Genomic DNA, 14,737 nt, shown 5'->3' on the forward strand with positions numbered 1-14,737 from the left:
AGGTGCCAGGCTTACCTTGCTGTTTTGAGGTGTTTCATTTGTATCAGTTTCCTTTTCTGTGTACCATTATATTTGCGATTCCCGACAAAGTCCTAAGAGCCCTGTGTCAGGCAGTAATCCTCAGGTGTTTGTGTTGTAGATATGTTTCTACCTAGAGAATTTTCTTGTGCATTTTGCCTGACTTCTGGGAACGCAGCCTTCCTGACACAGAATGTCAGCTTCCCCCTCCTGCCCCATGGCTGCAGCATTGCAGGTGTGGAAAAATGTTCTCTGTGTATGTGGTGGGATCTTGTGATCCATGACAATTGCTGTGTGCTCCTCTTGGTGCCTACGATAGCAATTCTAAAATTATGAGTAGCTAAAGAAGCATTGGGGCATTTAAGACCTTTGGCAAGTGTAGTGACAGAGACAGATTTATTTCTGCATGTAATTTTAAAAATTGTTGTGTTGTCCAACATAAGAGCAAAAAACCCAAATACACGTTAGAGCACCATCGTTAAACTACAGTGTGTTATCCAAACTGATAGTCCTCATAGGGAAGTGTTATTTGAATTAGGAATGTTGGTAGCAGAGAGAACCAGAAATGTCCACAGAGTACTTGTGACCTAGTAGAAGCTGTGAACTGATAGATCCTGAGATTATTTGCAGATGAAGTGGAGCCATTGTGGCATAGATTAGGACAGAAATAGGTCAAAGTAGAGCTGGCCTTGTTTCTTTCCTGTCACAGGTTGAAGAGGTGAGGATATTTTTGATGTCTTCTCCAGAGAACTTAATATTTGCTTTATCTTTTGTTTGTCTTTTATATAATTGCACTGAATAATATTGCAAAGTCATATAAAATTAAAATTAAGTTTGAAATAGGGTTTGTTAATTACAGTATTTAACTGTTGTGGTTATTGTTTCCTAGGAGATTAATGAGGTGAATTATTGTAACATAATTAAACTACAGTATATCTAATCTCTTACATACCCTTGTGGTTTACTGTTATTCAAGTATCACTTGAAGGTTAATTTCACTTAGCTGGTATATATTTGACTTTGGCAATACAGTTTATATCAAAATATGTTTTTAATTATATTTGAAAGTCATTAGGCAACAGCTTTGCCAAAATTATCACTGTAAGCTTTACTACTGAAGGTAAGGACATAATAAACAGTAAAATCAGCAGACTTGCATACATACACAACCTGAATATTGACGTAAAAGCAAAAGTTAACATATGCTGCCACTTGGACGCTAATGGTGTCTGCTGAAGGTTAAGCCTTCTCTTCTGATTGTCCACTCTGATACATGGCAATTATTGAATGAATCAAAGTTGAATGGCACAAGGATTTCATTAACATGAAAGATATAATTATATGTGCAAAGTTGCATAACCGGTAATCCAAAATCTCCCCTAAAATGTTTTTGACTGAAGCCTTCTACTGGCAATTAATGAATTCCTCATTTCACAGTCAGAGGCTGTGCCTCAGGCCATTTAAATCAGCTAACTGGCTGTTTTCTGTGGTACTCTGGCAGGAAATCCTATTGTCTTGCCACATAAAAATTAGAAACATACAGTAATATCTTCATAGGACAAGGTAAAACTATAGATTCATCAAAGCATGCCTTTTCCCCCAGAGAAACAGATTCATTTATATACTTTTTTTTTTAATCCCCCAAACCAACCTTCCTCCAGCCACAAACTCAGCTTCATCTTAAATTCACTATGACTCATTTATTCTCATGCTGGATTTATTTAGAGGATGGATACTCTCTGTTATACTACAATAGAAAAGCTGCCATATTTTTTTTCTGTATTAGTTCCAGTCAGTTTTTTACATCAATTTTTTGCTTCTCTTCAGTAATCCTAAGAAATTATCTTCTCTATAACTCTTTTTAATTTCCTCTAAGCTAGGGTGCTAGAGATTTGAATCTATTTTCTCTCTCTCATTTCTCTTTCATCTCATCCTGTATAATTTGGACAAAACTAAAATTCTCTCCCCAAGATTGTAGCTCAGTATAGAATCAAACCTAATATGAGACCTTTTAAAAAAAATGAAATTCAGCAGCATGTAACTTAATGATAATTATCATCCAAAGTATAGAAGTTAAAGTATTAGTGGTTACAATTTTGAGTCCAGAGGTTTGGCTCATTTCTGGACAGAATTCACAAATCTCTGATGTCCAGAAAACACAGCATTCTTGACATTTAATCTAAGTCATATTTTATTTTGAGATTTATCAGCCAATATTGGAACAGGGAAAGTGCTCAATAACTTTCTTGGTCATTGCTCAACATGGCTATGATCCTTTTAAATGACGTCCCATTGTGCATGTCTAGAATAATTTCCACTTCTTTTCTGTATACTTTGCACAGTAAATGCGCCACAACTTGTTTGCTTTTTCTCTGTAATTAGTTAGAAGATGATTTTTTTTGTTGTTAAGCACAATATTTTCTTGTTTTTCCGAATTACATGTGTTCTCTGGTCACTTTCCAGTATTGTGGAATTACTTTAGGTGTCTGCTCCCACTGTGTTTTAGAGTGGAGTATGTAAGCCATGAATAAGACTACAAACCTAAATTATCCAGGCCATTCTGACATTGTTTGCTCTTTCTCCTCTGTTTTTGTTGCCTTAGAAATTGTGTGCCATCAGCAAATGTAATAATTTTGAGCATAACGTTTCCAAGGTCACAATTCTAGAAAATAATCTAAACTTGTCAGTCGTAATGTTCCCAGCAGCTCCAGTTCTCTCCTCTGCACTCAACAGCTGGCCTGTTTCTTTCCGATATGTGTCTTTGAATCTATTTGAATTTGTTTTGTCAGTTCTTCTCAAAAGTATGCTCGCCACCTTTTCAAATCAATCTGCTTTGTGGCACAGTATCAAATGCTTTACTGAATTCCAGATAAATTGTCTGTTACATTGCTATTGTCTCCAGGTGGGTAACATATTAAAAGAATTTAAGTAAATTTGTCTGTCATGACCTCCTTTTTCTATGTATTCAGCCTGCTACCACAGTCTTCCAAGTCATGCATTTCTAAATTTGGTTTCATAATTTTCTGTCTCTTGCATAACTGAATCGAGGATAAGAAGTTTGGGCTTTCTAGGGTCTTGGAACCTTTTAAAGTAAAAAGAATCACGTTAACTGCTACTCCAGTTCTCTTATACTCCTTCCTTCCTTAGTAAGTTACCACAAATCCTGCCGAGGGCTTTCCTTTTCCCCTTACCCCTTTTCTACAGATTTCTTGGTTGTAATTCATCTAGGCCTGGAGCTTTGTCAATGTTTAATAGTTATAATTGCCTAATTAAGGTATCAGCTCTGGTAGACCAGAAGCCGCCTTACGCCACTGTATTTCCAGTTTTCAGGAGTGTGTTCCCTACTTCTGTCAGATTCTCTCTTCCTTTGTGTATTCATTAGAAACTGTCTATAAAGATATGAGTAAGCTGCCTCTTTATTTTTAAAATTGCTTTGCTTGAAGAAATTTGCCTCTCTCCTTCCTGTCAGGCTACAAGCAGATGAACAGAAAAAACCCCCAAAGTCACACACAAAAATTGATATTACCATGGAACAGTGGAAAGCTCGGTCATTTTCTTTGCTTCTCCAGGAAAAATATGAACTGTATAATAATGGCAGATGTATACTTGAGAGATTAAACTATACACTTGGGGACTGAGTGCAACCTGTGGTGATAACAAGGGGGAGAGATAATTTGTTAGTTGGCAATAAATTAAATCAAATTCTGCAAGGTGAGTGTGTTTTGCCTGTGACGGTAACTGGTGAGTGATTTCCCTGTCTTTATTTCGACCCATGAGTTTTCCTGCCGTCGTTCTCCCCTGTACGCGGGGGGGTGGGGGATTGACTGAACAGCTGGGGGGTGCTTGGCTGCCAGCTGGGGCCAACCCACCACAATCATTTATCTCCAAGTGTTAAACGGCAGGTGACTGAAGGTAAATGTATTGGGTATACTCTATGGACCATGTATTGCTTAGCTTGCAATTCATACGGGAGGCTGCAGTTCTGTGTTACCGAATTCATATATAGCTAAGCCGTTCAGTTTTGTGATGTGTGTTCCTTATGCAACATCAGGTATCCATCTCTTGGTTAAAAAGGGAACTGGCTAACATGCTTGTTCACAGGTGCACCCATACTGGGAAATGTAGCTTTAGAGTTTTTGCGTGTTAAATGCATGGTCAGCCATTTAAAATGTTGACACGAATACTATATTTACATAGTGTCTCCTGTTCTTCTTGAATCTTGCAAAAGTTTTCAAACTTGACTGCACAAAAATGAGCTAAACTGTTGTTTTAAAAACTGCTTTAACCTGAGCTATTTCAGCTCAGGATGGTGTTTGTCCTTCTGAGTTCTTTTACAGTGTACTAGAGGATTAAAACAGTTTCCTTCTTACAGAGGATAGAAAGGAGACTTCCTCGGTGGGCATGGTAGTCTGTAATTAAGCACTTAGGGGGTGTGTATCTAAAAGGCAGCTCTTGCGGAGTTCCCTGAAAGCGTCTGACAGCCAGTAGCAGAAGCAGGAGAGTGAACTGCTGATCTGCTCCACTATGACTTGTTTTTCCTGTATCTGTAAATCTTGTGTTGGGCTTTGACTTAGCTTGATATCTATTCCTGTAAATATCATAATGTTTAATTTTGGAGAGGATGGTTAAAATCCTGTAGAGGATTTGTACTCTCTTTCTTTTGCCCATTTCACCATCTGGGGCCCTTATACAGATGCCTATATGTTTCCTCTGCAGAAGAAAAAAAAAGTCTTTGAGTCAAATGTCATTTCATACATAAGACTGGTCTGTGACACTGTGCCACCTCCTGCATTAAACTGATGGTGATAAATGGTGGCAAAATGACCTGTACATCACTTAACCCTGGTAACTGTCAAAGTATTGTATTAACAGTTTCTAGCATATACAGTGTCTTTACAAAGCAGAGTAGTGGATCAGGAGGAGTTTGAGTGTTATATTCAGTATAATTTTTGCAGCAGTGTTTTCTGGCACCTGATTTCTTAGTTAATGCTAGGGAAATGCACTTTTTCAGAAACAGGGACAATACACTGCATTAACACCACCTATAAATAATACAAAGAGAATAAAAGTTAGTGGCACGAAATGCAGTGGAATTTGAGGTTAACAAAATTTTCAGGTAGAAACTAGGATCTCATAAAATTAAAATGACAAGGGGAGAGGGGCCTGACTTCACTAAACCACTCTGTTCTGGACAGAAGTCAGCTGAGACTGGAAATATGGAGAAGCGCTTTCTGTCTTTCTGGTAGGAATAGTGGGGACAACCAAAACGAATGGTAAAATGGAGCTCCGTCAGACCTGGTTATAGGAGGCAACTGCTGGTAAAGACAGATTAAGGAGTAAGGTATTGTAATAACATAAGCATTAGAGCATTCTTGGAGACTTCAGTGGCAATATTAATGTGCTTGCATATCATCACATACCTAAGATGGATATATGAGATTTCGGTAAAGTCAGCGGTGTTTGCACAGGGGCAGAGATTTTATTGCCAGGCTGGGGCCTCCCTTTAGAGCTGAATGGTCAGGTGAGAGCAATGCAAGGGGAGGCAGGGAAGGAGGATGAGGCTTATGGCAACTGTCATAGGGTGGGATGATTCTACTGACATTACATCTAACTTGTGTTGATTCATTTCTTGTGGGCACTGAATGAATAACAATACTTGAGGCATGATTTACTGATGTTGCTAAGAAAGAAAAAAGGTTTCTACTTCTGACTATCTTCGCATTTATTCTCCTATGTCTCAGGAAACTTGTAGTTTCACGAGATGGACAATGGTTACAGTAGACAAGAAGCCAGAAGCAAGGCTTTTAGCTCAGTCACACTTGCCTTAGTCTCAATATTTTCAAAAGGCTATATCAGTTTTGCACCATACAAGACGGTTCTGGAATCAGGGCTTTCCCTGTGAAACATCTCTTTCGGCTGGATGGCAAGAGCAATAGGTAACTAGATAGAAAAGTACGGCAGAGCCAATTTTCAGGCCCTGCCTCTTCACTTTCCTTTCAGGTTTCTCAAAACATAGCTACCAAGCAGTATAAGTGGATGTAGCATCTCTGTTTTTCAATGCCACAGTAGTTAATGATAGTATCTGTAAATGTTTCAGAGGAAAAATGCTTATATGGGTAACTTAAGGAACACTTAAAATAATAGTCTTCAAAAATATTCTAAAGCAACCATTACATTTTAAAGAAATACATCTTGCCCCTTAGAACAAAAAAATAATATACTGGTCTTATCAGACACGTTTTTCCTTTTTTCTCCATTTGTCGGATAATCACCATTCCTGTTTGCTGTTTATCTGCTTCTTAAATTTTAACAAGTAATTCTGCTTATAATTGTGACACTTCATGATTTTGTAAAAATTGGCACCTGCTGTGTGTAGGATAATAGCACAATTCAATGTGCACTGTAGGAAGAACTGATTTTCTGCTCATTTTATCTGAAAATGTCTGAATTACAAGTGGAGTTGCCCTCCTATTAAAATTCAAAATTACTGTGGATGTAGATAAATGGGAGTAGAGATTTTTACTTGTGTGACGAGAAGAAAACCCAAAATAGATGTGATTTTTCTTTGTTGTGAATGCAGAGAAGAAAGTACTAAAAATTAATCTGAAAAAGAAAAAGGGGTTGTTTTACTAGATTTTATCTGTGATGTCAGTCAGAATGAAGTTGGGGTGAGATCTCTGAGCAAATATAAATGGTCACTTTACACCTGTGATGAAATTTGCCCTTTGGAGGAAAGAAACGAAATATATGGCAGTTACTCATCTGGTTAGCAAATTAATGTAGCTTTGGTAATTCTGTATGCACACAGTACACCATAGTTCTTCTTAAAACGAAGGCTAGTTCCCAAGTTTCTTGATCTAATGTTTAGCAGGGCTCTTGCAGGCCAGGAGCAGAAAGGATAACAGTTATTTCCGTAGTTCTTGAGGTTGACATCTGTGGGAGGCAGACAGATATACACTGTTACACCCGTATTCTGTGTTATCATTGTAAGCTTAGGGCTTAGAATAGGAGCATGGACAGGGTAAGGCTGTCTGCTTTCTCCAACAGACAAAATTTTGTCATCCCTAGTGGGGGACCTGGTGGAGTTAGAGTTGAAAATTGCAGTTGGCTGATGAAGACAGTTACAGAACTTGGAGAGAGCAAAGAGGGGGAATCCTCCCCCTTCCTTTTGCTCTTTGAAAAAAGAGCAAAAGGAAGGCTGTTCCCTGCCATTGTTCTGCGGGGCAATTTGAGAACCCAGGACTGTGTCCAATAGCTGGAGCAGAGCCTCAGCAGGCAGTTTAGCCTTGAGGAGAAGGGATCTTCTTACCCGGGTTGTATCTGGGCTTTTTTACAGATGCTTGTGGCCGATGAGCTGGAATTCTTCATCATGCCAGAGGAATTGACAGTCTGGTGTGAAAACGCGTAACACTGGACCCAAGGCTCAGCATATGCTATCGAAGAGAAAAACTTTCTGTGGTGGAGTTTGCAGCCCCATCATTGGGAGAGCAAAAGTTTTGCATTGCCAAGGAGCGCTCAGGAGGAAGAAGGCAAGGGAAACAGATTTCCCAGTAAGTGTTAAAATGAACAAAATCACAGCAACTTTAGTTGTTGCATATTGACTGTTTATCTGCTTGAGACCCAGGCAAATTAGCAGCAGCCATCTCATTTTTGTTTCTAGCAGATTATTCTCCTGTGACTTTTAATTAAAACTTCCCTTAGGCACAGAGGAACCACTGGTGATCTTTTTTTTTTCTGGACTGTCTCAGCTTTAATTACCTTTTAGGATTTGAAATAAGCCTTATGTTTCCACCAGATCATGTTTACTACAGAAGGAAGCTGCAAAGGGATCAGCAGGGATATTTACTATAAAATAAAAATTTCACATAAAATGTATTTTAAATGTAGTCAAGTAAACGTTCCCTTCCCCCTCCTGAAAAACCCTATGGCCAGGTTTAATAGTGTTTCATATATTTTGAACTGAATACCTTGTGTCGAATCTCCCATTCCTGCACTATTCAATTTTTACTGGGAATATGATTACATTGAAATGAGACTCCACCAGAGGAATAAGATATTGGATGGGCAGTAGACCAAGGCGAATTTCTGAGCGGTTTGCATAAATGTTTTTCCAACTATAATAGCAGCTTCAGAACTTGAGCAAAAGAGCTAACCTGTCAGATTGCAATTTCTATTCATTGTTGCTTGAAACACCTTGTTTGCCAAAGAATCATCAGGTTTGTTTTGTGTTTACCTGCAAATAAATTGGATATAAAAAGAGCTCAGATGGGTACAATGTCATTCCAGCTGGAGGGAGGGAAGGTTTCTAGCCACTAATAGGTATGTATATATAGGTCACAATGTATTCATACACTATTTAGGCATCTTGATGCCAGCAGAAAGCGTCACCAATGTTAGCTAATGTGCTAACCTTCTCAGGACACACCATCAGTGGAGCAGGCATACAGTGTGGGCTGGAGCGTATAGCACAAGGTAAATAAGATAGTCCTAGTAATTTCCTGTCGTTGACCAGAGTAGTGCTGGCAGGTCTGTTAAAAACAGACAAATTGCAGTAGGCCTTAGAATAGGGATAAATGTGTAATGCTCAGAAGAAGAAACATTTTCGAAAATCATCTTTCAACTGTGAGGAGAACCCCTTTATGCTATCCATAGCAATGGGTTCCTTTGCGTATAGTGCTTTTCTGCAGATTCAACTGCAGTTGGATGTGTACTGCTGAAGAGCTAGGTCACAGTCGAAGTATATTTTTATTTATGTTTTTAGTGCATGTATATATACATGCACTAAAATTATTGGTATGTGTTTACATATATTTCAAATGGGCGCAATCCAGGCTTCTCCCAGCTCATCAGTATGTACTGTGCAGCTGAAGATGCTCTTTCTCATTTTACTTTTTTGCATAGAACTGAATAAGTCTGTGAGGGGAATAAGGTCTTCCAGTACCTTACTGAACTAATGATATTTTTGTAGCTGCTGTTAATCAGATGATAATATTAATATTACTGTTGGCTTCAGTCCAGTGATCTTTTTGAATATCATTGAATGGCTGGCTGGCTGCTTGGTGTGCGTTTCAGACAAACAGGAAATAGGGTTAGAAAAAAAAGATTAGCTTTTCTTTCATTTACTTATTTGTCAGCAGAATGTATTTTCCCCAAATCCCCAAATAACAGGCTTAGGTCTTGCTTTTCAGGTATTTTAGGGTTTGATGAACTGCCCAGGCAAATGATACTTCTGTACTCAAAAAGGGACTTGAATTTGAAGTTATCTTTTTCTGCTTCTATATAATGGGTATTCCTCCACACAAATTGGTTTTTTGTCAGATGAATATTCTGTGCATTTGATTTAGAGTCTGCATATAGGCTGTGTGCATTAAAGCTATTTAGTATTAAGAAGAAAAAAGATAAAAAAGAGAAAGAATGGAAGAAATACTTTTTCATTGAATGGTATAAAGTTAACTGGTATGCTCCTGTTTACCCTTCCTAACAATATAAGCAGCCAAGGACATTCATCAGGAAGGAAGGCCGTAATTACTTAAGAGAAATACTATGCAATGCATAATTAACATGTGTTACAGCTTGTCAGAAGACTAATGCCAATAAAAAAGTAATATTCACAAAAGGATTTGACATTTATATGGGTAACAAAATATTGATAGTTACATTAGAGATTTTTAAAATTTTTTTTCTAAAAGAAACTCTCTTGCCTAAAAACATATACCAATTATTATTAGGAAAAGATACCCCCTGCTGGCAACCTGTTCCGTAATAATTCAGTGGGAGTCAGGCAGTTAAATACCTTATAAAACATCTGGCATTAAGTTACTGAGAACTCTCACTGTATTCTGTATAGAAATATCGTTGTGTTAAACAGTTTCTTCCATTGTAATTAATGAACTGCTCAAATTCATATAAATGATCTCTGCATTCGAATAAATGGTCACTGGATTATAAAGAATTAGGTATCAACTTAGTTCCGACTACGGCACTGTTAGGATTCTGTGATTATCCACGCGACACAACATACTGTGATCCTCATGTTATTTTATTCATGCCAGAGAAAATGTAGGCATATCAGTCATAAATCTGTATATAGCCTGCAGAAAAGCTTGAAGAGTAAGGCTACATTTTCTTTTTTTACTGGTTAAGCATTACTGGTTGCTTAGAGGAAAAACATCACATGAAAATCACATTTCTGTCAGAAAATCTTGCACTTGTTATTTCTACAAATAACCTTAAAATTAATGAAACTGAAAGCAGCAGTCTTGCACTTATTAGTGCTACAACTAACCTTAAGATTGATGAAAATGAAAGGAGCTGGTCAGTGCAAAAAGGCTTTTTCTCCCTATTTTTTTTTCTTCATTTTGGTTAGACTGCACAACTGGTGGTACTTTCTGTAGCATTTTCCTATATTAAAGGAGAAACTCACAGAAAAGGCCTTTAAGAATATCCATAGGTGAACAGACAGAAACCCTTGTGTCTTTCTGTACCACTGTTTCAAGGGAATTTTAGGACAGAATTTTCTAACTACCCCGTTCTTTGATGCATCAAGATAAATGGTCAACCATTTTTAAGAGTTTACCCTTAAAGGTTCTAATAGGAGCTATGGGCCATCTTGAAAAATCTAAGCTGTAATAATTTGAAGGAATCAGTGTCAGAAAATGATTTGCTTAAAAGCAGTTTATTTCAATTTGAATATTTTGAAATTGTGCTCAGTACCTAAGGTAGCATGCCTGAAGCAAGATGATCCTGTTACCATGGTTTCAGGCTGAGATTTGGGTTACTATGGTGTCAGCCTTTACTTCTTGCTGTGCGGGAAAGTATTATGTGACCTGGGCAAGGTCACATAGACTTAAATCCTCAAAGAGGCTAAGCTGGAGCAACAAAAATTAGTCACTGCAGTGAAGGTCTTTTATGAACCTGCTGCCTAAAGGGGAGACTCGAGCCCTACGTGCGCTGTCTTACAAAGTACCTGGCATTCGATTCCTATCTAGAGAAGTTAGCACTCTCATCTGAGAGACGGGCCCTGGCAGTTTATTGCAAATCTTAGCCCTTTTTTGTCCAACTTCTATTAATATCTAGGTACGAGGAGGCACATCCCTCTTCTCAAAAGCTGTGGTGATTATGTGCTCTCCTGGAGATGGGCATCAAAAGTGAAGTCTCTCTTTTCATTTGAAATGGGATGCTCACAGGGAGATCAAATTTTATTCAGTAGTTTAGTAATATTTTTGAGGATGTGCATGAGGAGGCTCAATATTTCTGTTCTTACTGAGAACTGCATGCGTGGCTGTAAGAGGGTGATGGGAGCGGCCCCAGGAACACCTTTGGTTTATAGAGAAGAGACCCAGCTGAATTAGGACGGGCGGGGGAGAGTAAGTGAGAGACGCTCGTGGGGTTTGCAGTTTGCAGAGACGAAGGCTGGCGCTTCAGTCCCTGTTCCAAAGACTGTGTGTGGATTTTATACCCAAAAGTCGGTGGGTTGAATACATAAACAGTCTTTGGAGCAAGAGCTATTATAGCGACGATTGAAATGTGTTTCGACGCTTTGTTTTATAGCACCTTCTGTCTTGATTAAGTTCCAAGCAGCTTAAAGGGCTGGCATGCTGAAGTGGTGGGGTGCTCAAACTGGGAACAGGTACCACACAGTTGCTGAGGTTGGGTCATGGTGAGCTAGAAAATCCCTCTGAACATTTTTCTGAGAGAAAGCAGCGACATACGTAGGGAACATAGATTGTGGATCAAAACGGGAGTTAGGTTTGGGATACAGCACAATCTGTTCAGCACCAAGAAAAAAAACCCTCGACGCACAACTTCTCCAGGCCTGGAGAACCTTACAGCAAAAACTTAGGAACAGGGTTTGGTTTTCTTTTTTTCAAATTATTTGCTTAATTGATTAGTTGTTGGGTTATTTTATTTGTCTGTATGTTTGCTTTTGTTTGGTTTTGTTTTTGCCATTAGGTAGGGCTTTTAAGTTTGCATCCTGAGATTTAAGTATGTAAATTCCATTTCAGTTTTATTCCAGGTTCTTAAATCCTATCGCAGTTTTTGTTTTGTGTTTTGATTTTGGTTTTCTATCTGTAATCTAGAAATACAATTGCATCAGAGGGCTGCTACAATGATGATATCACAGGATTTTGATGCTATGGTAATAGATGGAAACTTAGTATCAATCAAGCAAACTTGATTGCAGCAGGAGTAGTGCCAATTTATCTCTTTCATCACAGTGAAGCAGCTCTTTGCTTCTGAGTGTACGGTTCTTCTAAGTGTTATTCTAAAGTAATAATATTATCTCTCTAGCTTATACCTGGAGGGGAATTATGTTAAGAAGCAGTATAGTATAATTATTTCAGAGAAAAGCTGTAGCCCTGACAAAAAAAAGTATGGTTTTACACATGTGCAAACACATACAATAATCAGATACACAACAGTGATTTTAATTATTATAAATCAATCTGAATGGCGCTTTGAAATTCATTAAGTGCTTCACTCCTGAATGAAATTGTGTTACTTGGAGGAAACATTTTTAATATTCCAGGTTACTACAGCTTGTAAAAAAAACCCCAAACATTTAATTTTGTTTTCTTGCAGACATACACTTTCCACTCTCCTCAGTTTTCTTCTGGCTGTTAGGCCATATCTATCCTTTAGCCTCGTCCTGGGTAAAAAAGGAAATTAAAGAACAAAGGCAAGTGCAGTGTTGGAAATGGACTGTTCCTTAATGCTTTGTTTCTTGGTAATGCATTAGGCAAGGATATGATCTTGCCGCAGTGTTAATCATATTCTTACTCCAGAAGAGGACATTTGTAGAAGGGCTGATTGGCTTCAGAGTCTTGCCTTTCTACTTCCTTTCTTTTTTCCTTCCACTTTCCTCTTCTATTCGCTTTTTCATTCCTGTGTACCAACCTGGTCCATTATGTCAGACTGAAGTGTTCCTTTGCATTTTTGATTTTTATGATACCCTGAAAAATCCATCTCTGGCAAAGGAACTGTAGTATCTGAGTAAGTATAGTACTGATCAGTATCTGTGCTGGATTATTTTGTTCTCTTGGCACTTATTGGATACAATCAAATCCTTGAGTTACTTGAGGGTCTACCAAAGTGTAGGCTGCCCAGAGAACTTGGCTGTGAGCGCTGTTTTGTCTGGGCAGTGTTTGAGAGGGCTTTTACAAAGGCTCAGCTGGCAGCAGAGTTTAGGCTTAGAGATGGTGATAGTGTTGAGAAGAAGCTGTGCGAATATTAATTTTACTTTCTCTCAGAAAAAAAAGGAAGATTATTTCCTGAAAAATCAGAAGGATCTATTGCTTCGTTAAATGGAAATCTTAATCGTTCTATTTTGTTATCATGCTTAAATTTAGGATTTGTCAGATATTTTTTTCCACTAGAGAGAAGAAAATCAATGACGGAGTTAAATGTGCAATGAATCAAAACCAGTTCTGATTCCTGAAGACTAGATAATGATTGCTGTTTTATTTTCACGGTTATTGTTATCTAAAAAGTAACGAGGAATGAAAAAGGCACATACATAAAATGTCAATTTTAGTCTTTTCAAATTTTACTGAAAAAAAAAAGTTACTACTTTTTTTTTAACATAGTAGATTTTAAAAACAAACTTGCAAGTTTAAAGAACATAAAATGTGGCTGACTGGATTTCAGTTTAAGGAACCTCAGTGAAGGATTGGTGCTGAACTTCAGGTAGGTTATTTTACAGTAGCGCTCAGCAAACTGAGAAGAGTACACCACTGACTGCAAAGACAGACCTGAAAACTGGTGTCTTGGTACTTAAGTACACAATTTTGTAATCATTTAAATCATTAAGATATACTGGCACAAAACAAATGGGAGTCCAGGTAGGAGGGATCCTAAATGTGCCAGTAATTTATGCAAGTCGACCTCAAACTCTGTCTCTTGTGTAATCGAGTCAAGGGGCACCATCTGTAGCTTGCCTTTGAAGCTGTGATAGGTCATGTATAGCTTAGTAATGAAAAGCTATTTCTTTATGGAAGAAAAATAGAAACTTTAAATTCCCATACTTTTAAATGAAATATTCTAGGCTTGATGGGTTTTATGACACTTAAACATACAAGCAACATCTCGCTCATTTTCAGATAAACACATAGGCATGTGATTAAACTGCTGTAAATATCAGTCTAAATTGTATTACAAACATAAGTGTTTCCTAGGTAAGATGTATTTAAGCATGTACTTCTGTGCTTTGCTAATCATATTTGCTACAAATGCTTCACTGCAGCAGGAAGAATATTTTTTTTTTAAAGTGCAAGCAGTGTAAATAATATCCAGGACTGGATATTCAGCAAATAGATTTTGGTAGAATCCTGTAGTTGGATTTTTTAGGGGGAGTTTGGGGGTTTGGGTTTTTTTGTGTGTAAAGAATTAAAATTAGGAAATAATCTTATAAAGCTGAAAGCTTTTGAAAGCTTTATAAGTACTTGAAAGAGCAGTTTTGCAACTGTGTTGTTCCATCTGGTAAGCAACTTTGAAAGGATCCTACTCTGAACAAAGCTGACTTTATTATGCTGAGTTTTGAGGTTTTAGATTATATAATTCAATCACATTGCTAGAAGGATTTTTTTATAGATAACTTAATCATACAATCATAGCATAGTTTGGGTTGAAAGGGACCTCTAAAGGTCATCTAGTCCAACCCCCCTGCCGTGGGCAGGGACATCTTCAACTACATCAGGTTGCTCAGAGCCCCGTCCAACCT

The sequence above is a fragment of the Pygoscelis adeliae genome, unplaced genomic scaffold (assembly GCF_000699105.1).
Source record: "Pygoscelis adeliae isolate BGI_AS28 unplaced genomic scaffold, ASM69910v1 Scaffold85, whole genome shotgun sequence".
Lineage (NCBI taxonomy): Eukaryota > Metazoa > Chordata > Aves > Sphenisciformes > Spheniscidae > Pygoscelis > Pygoscelis adeliae.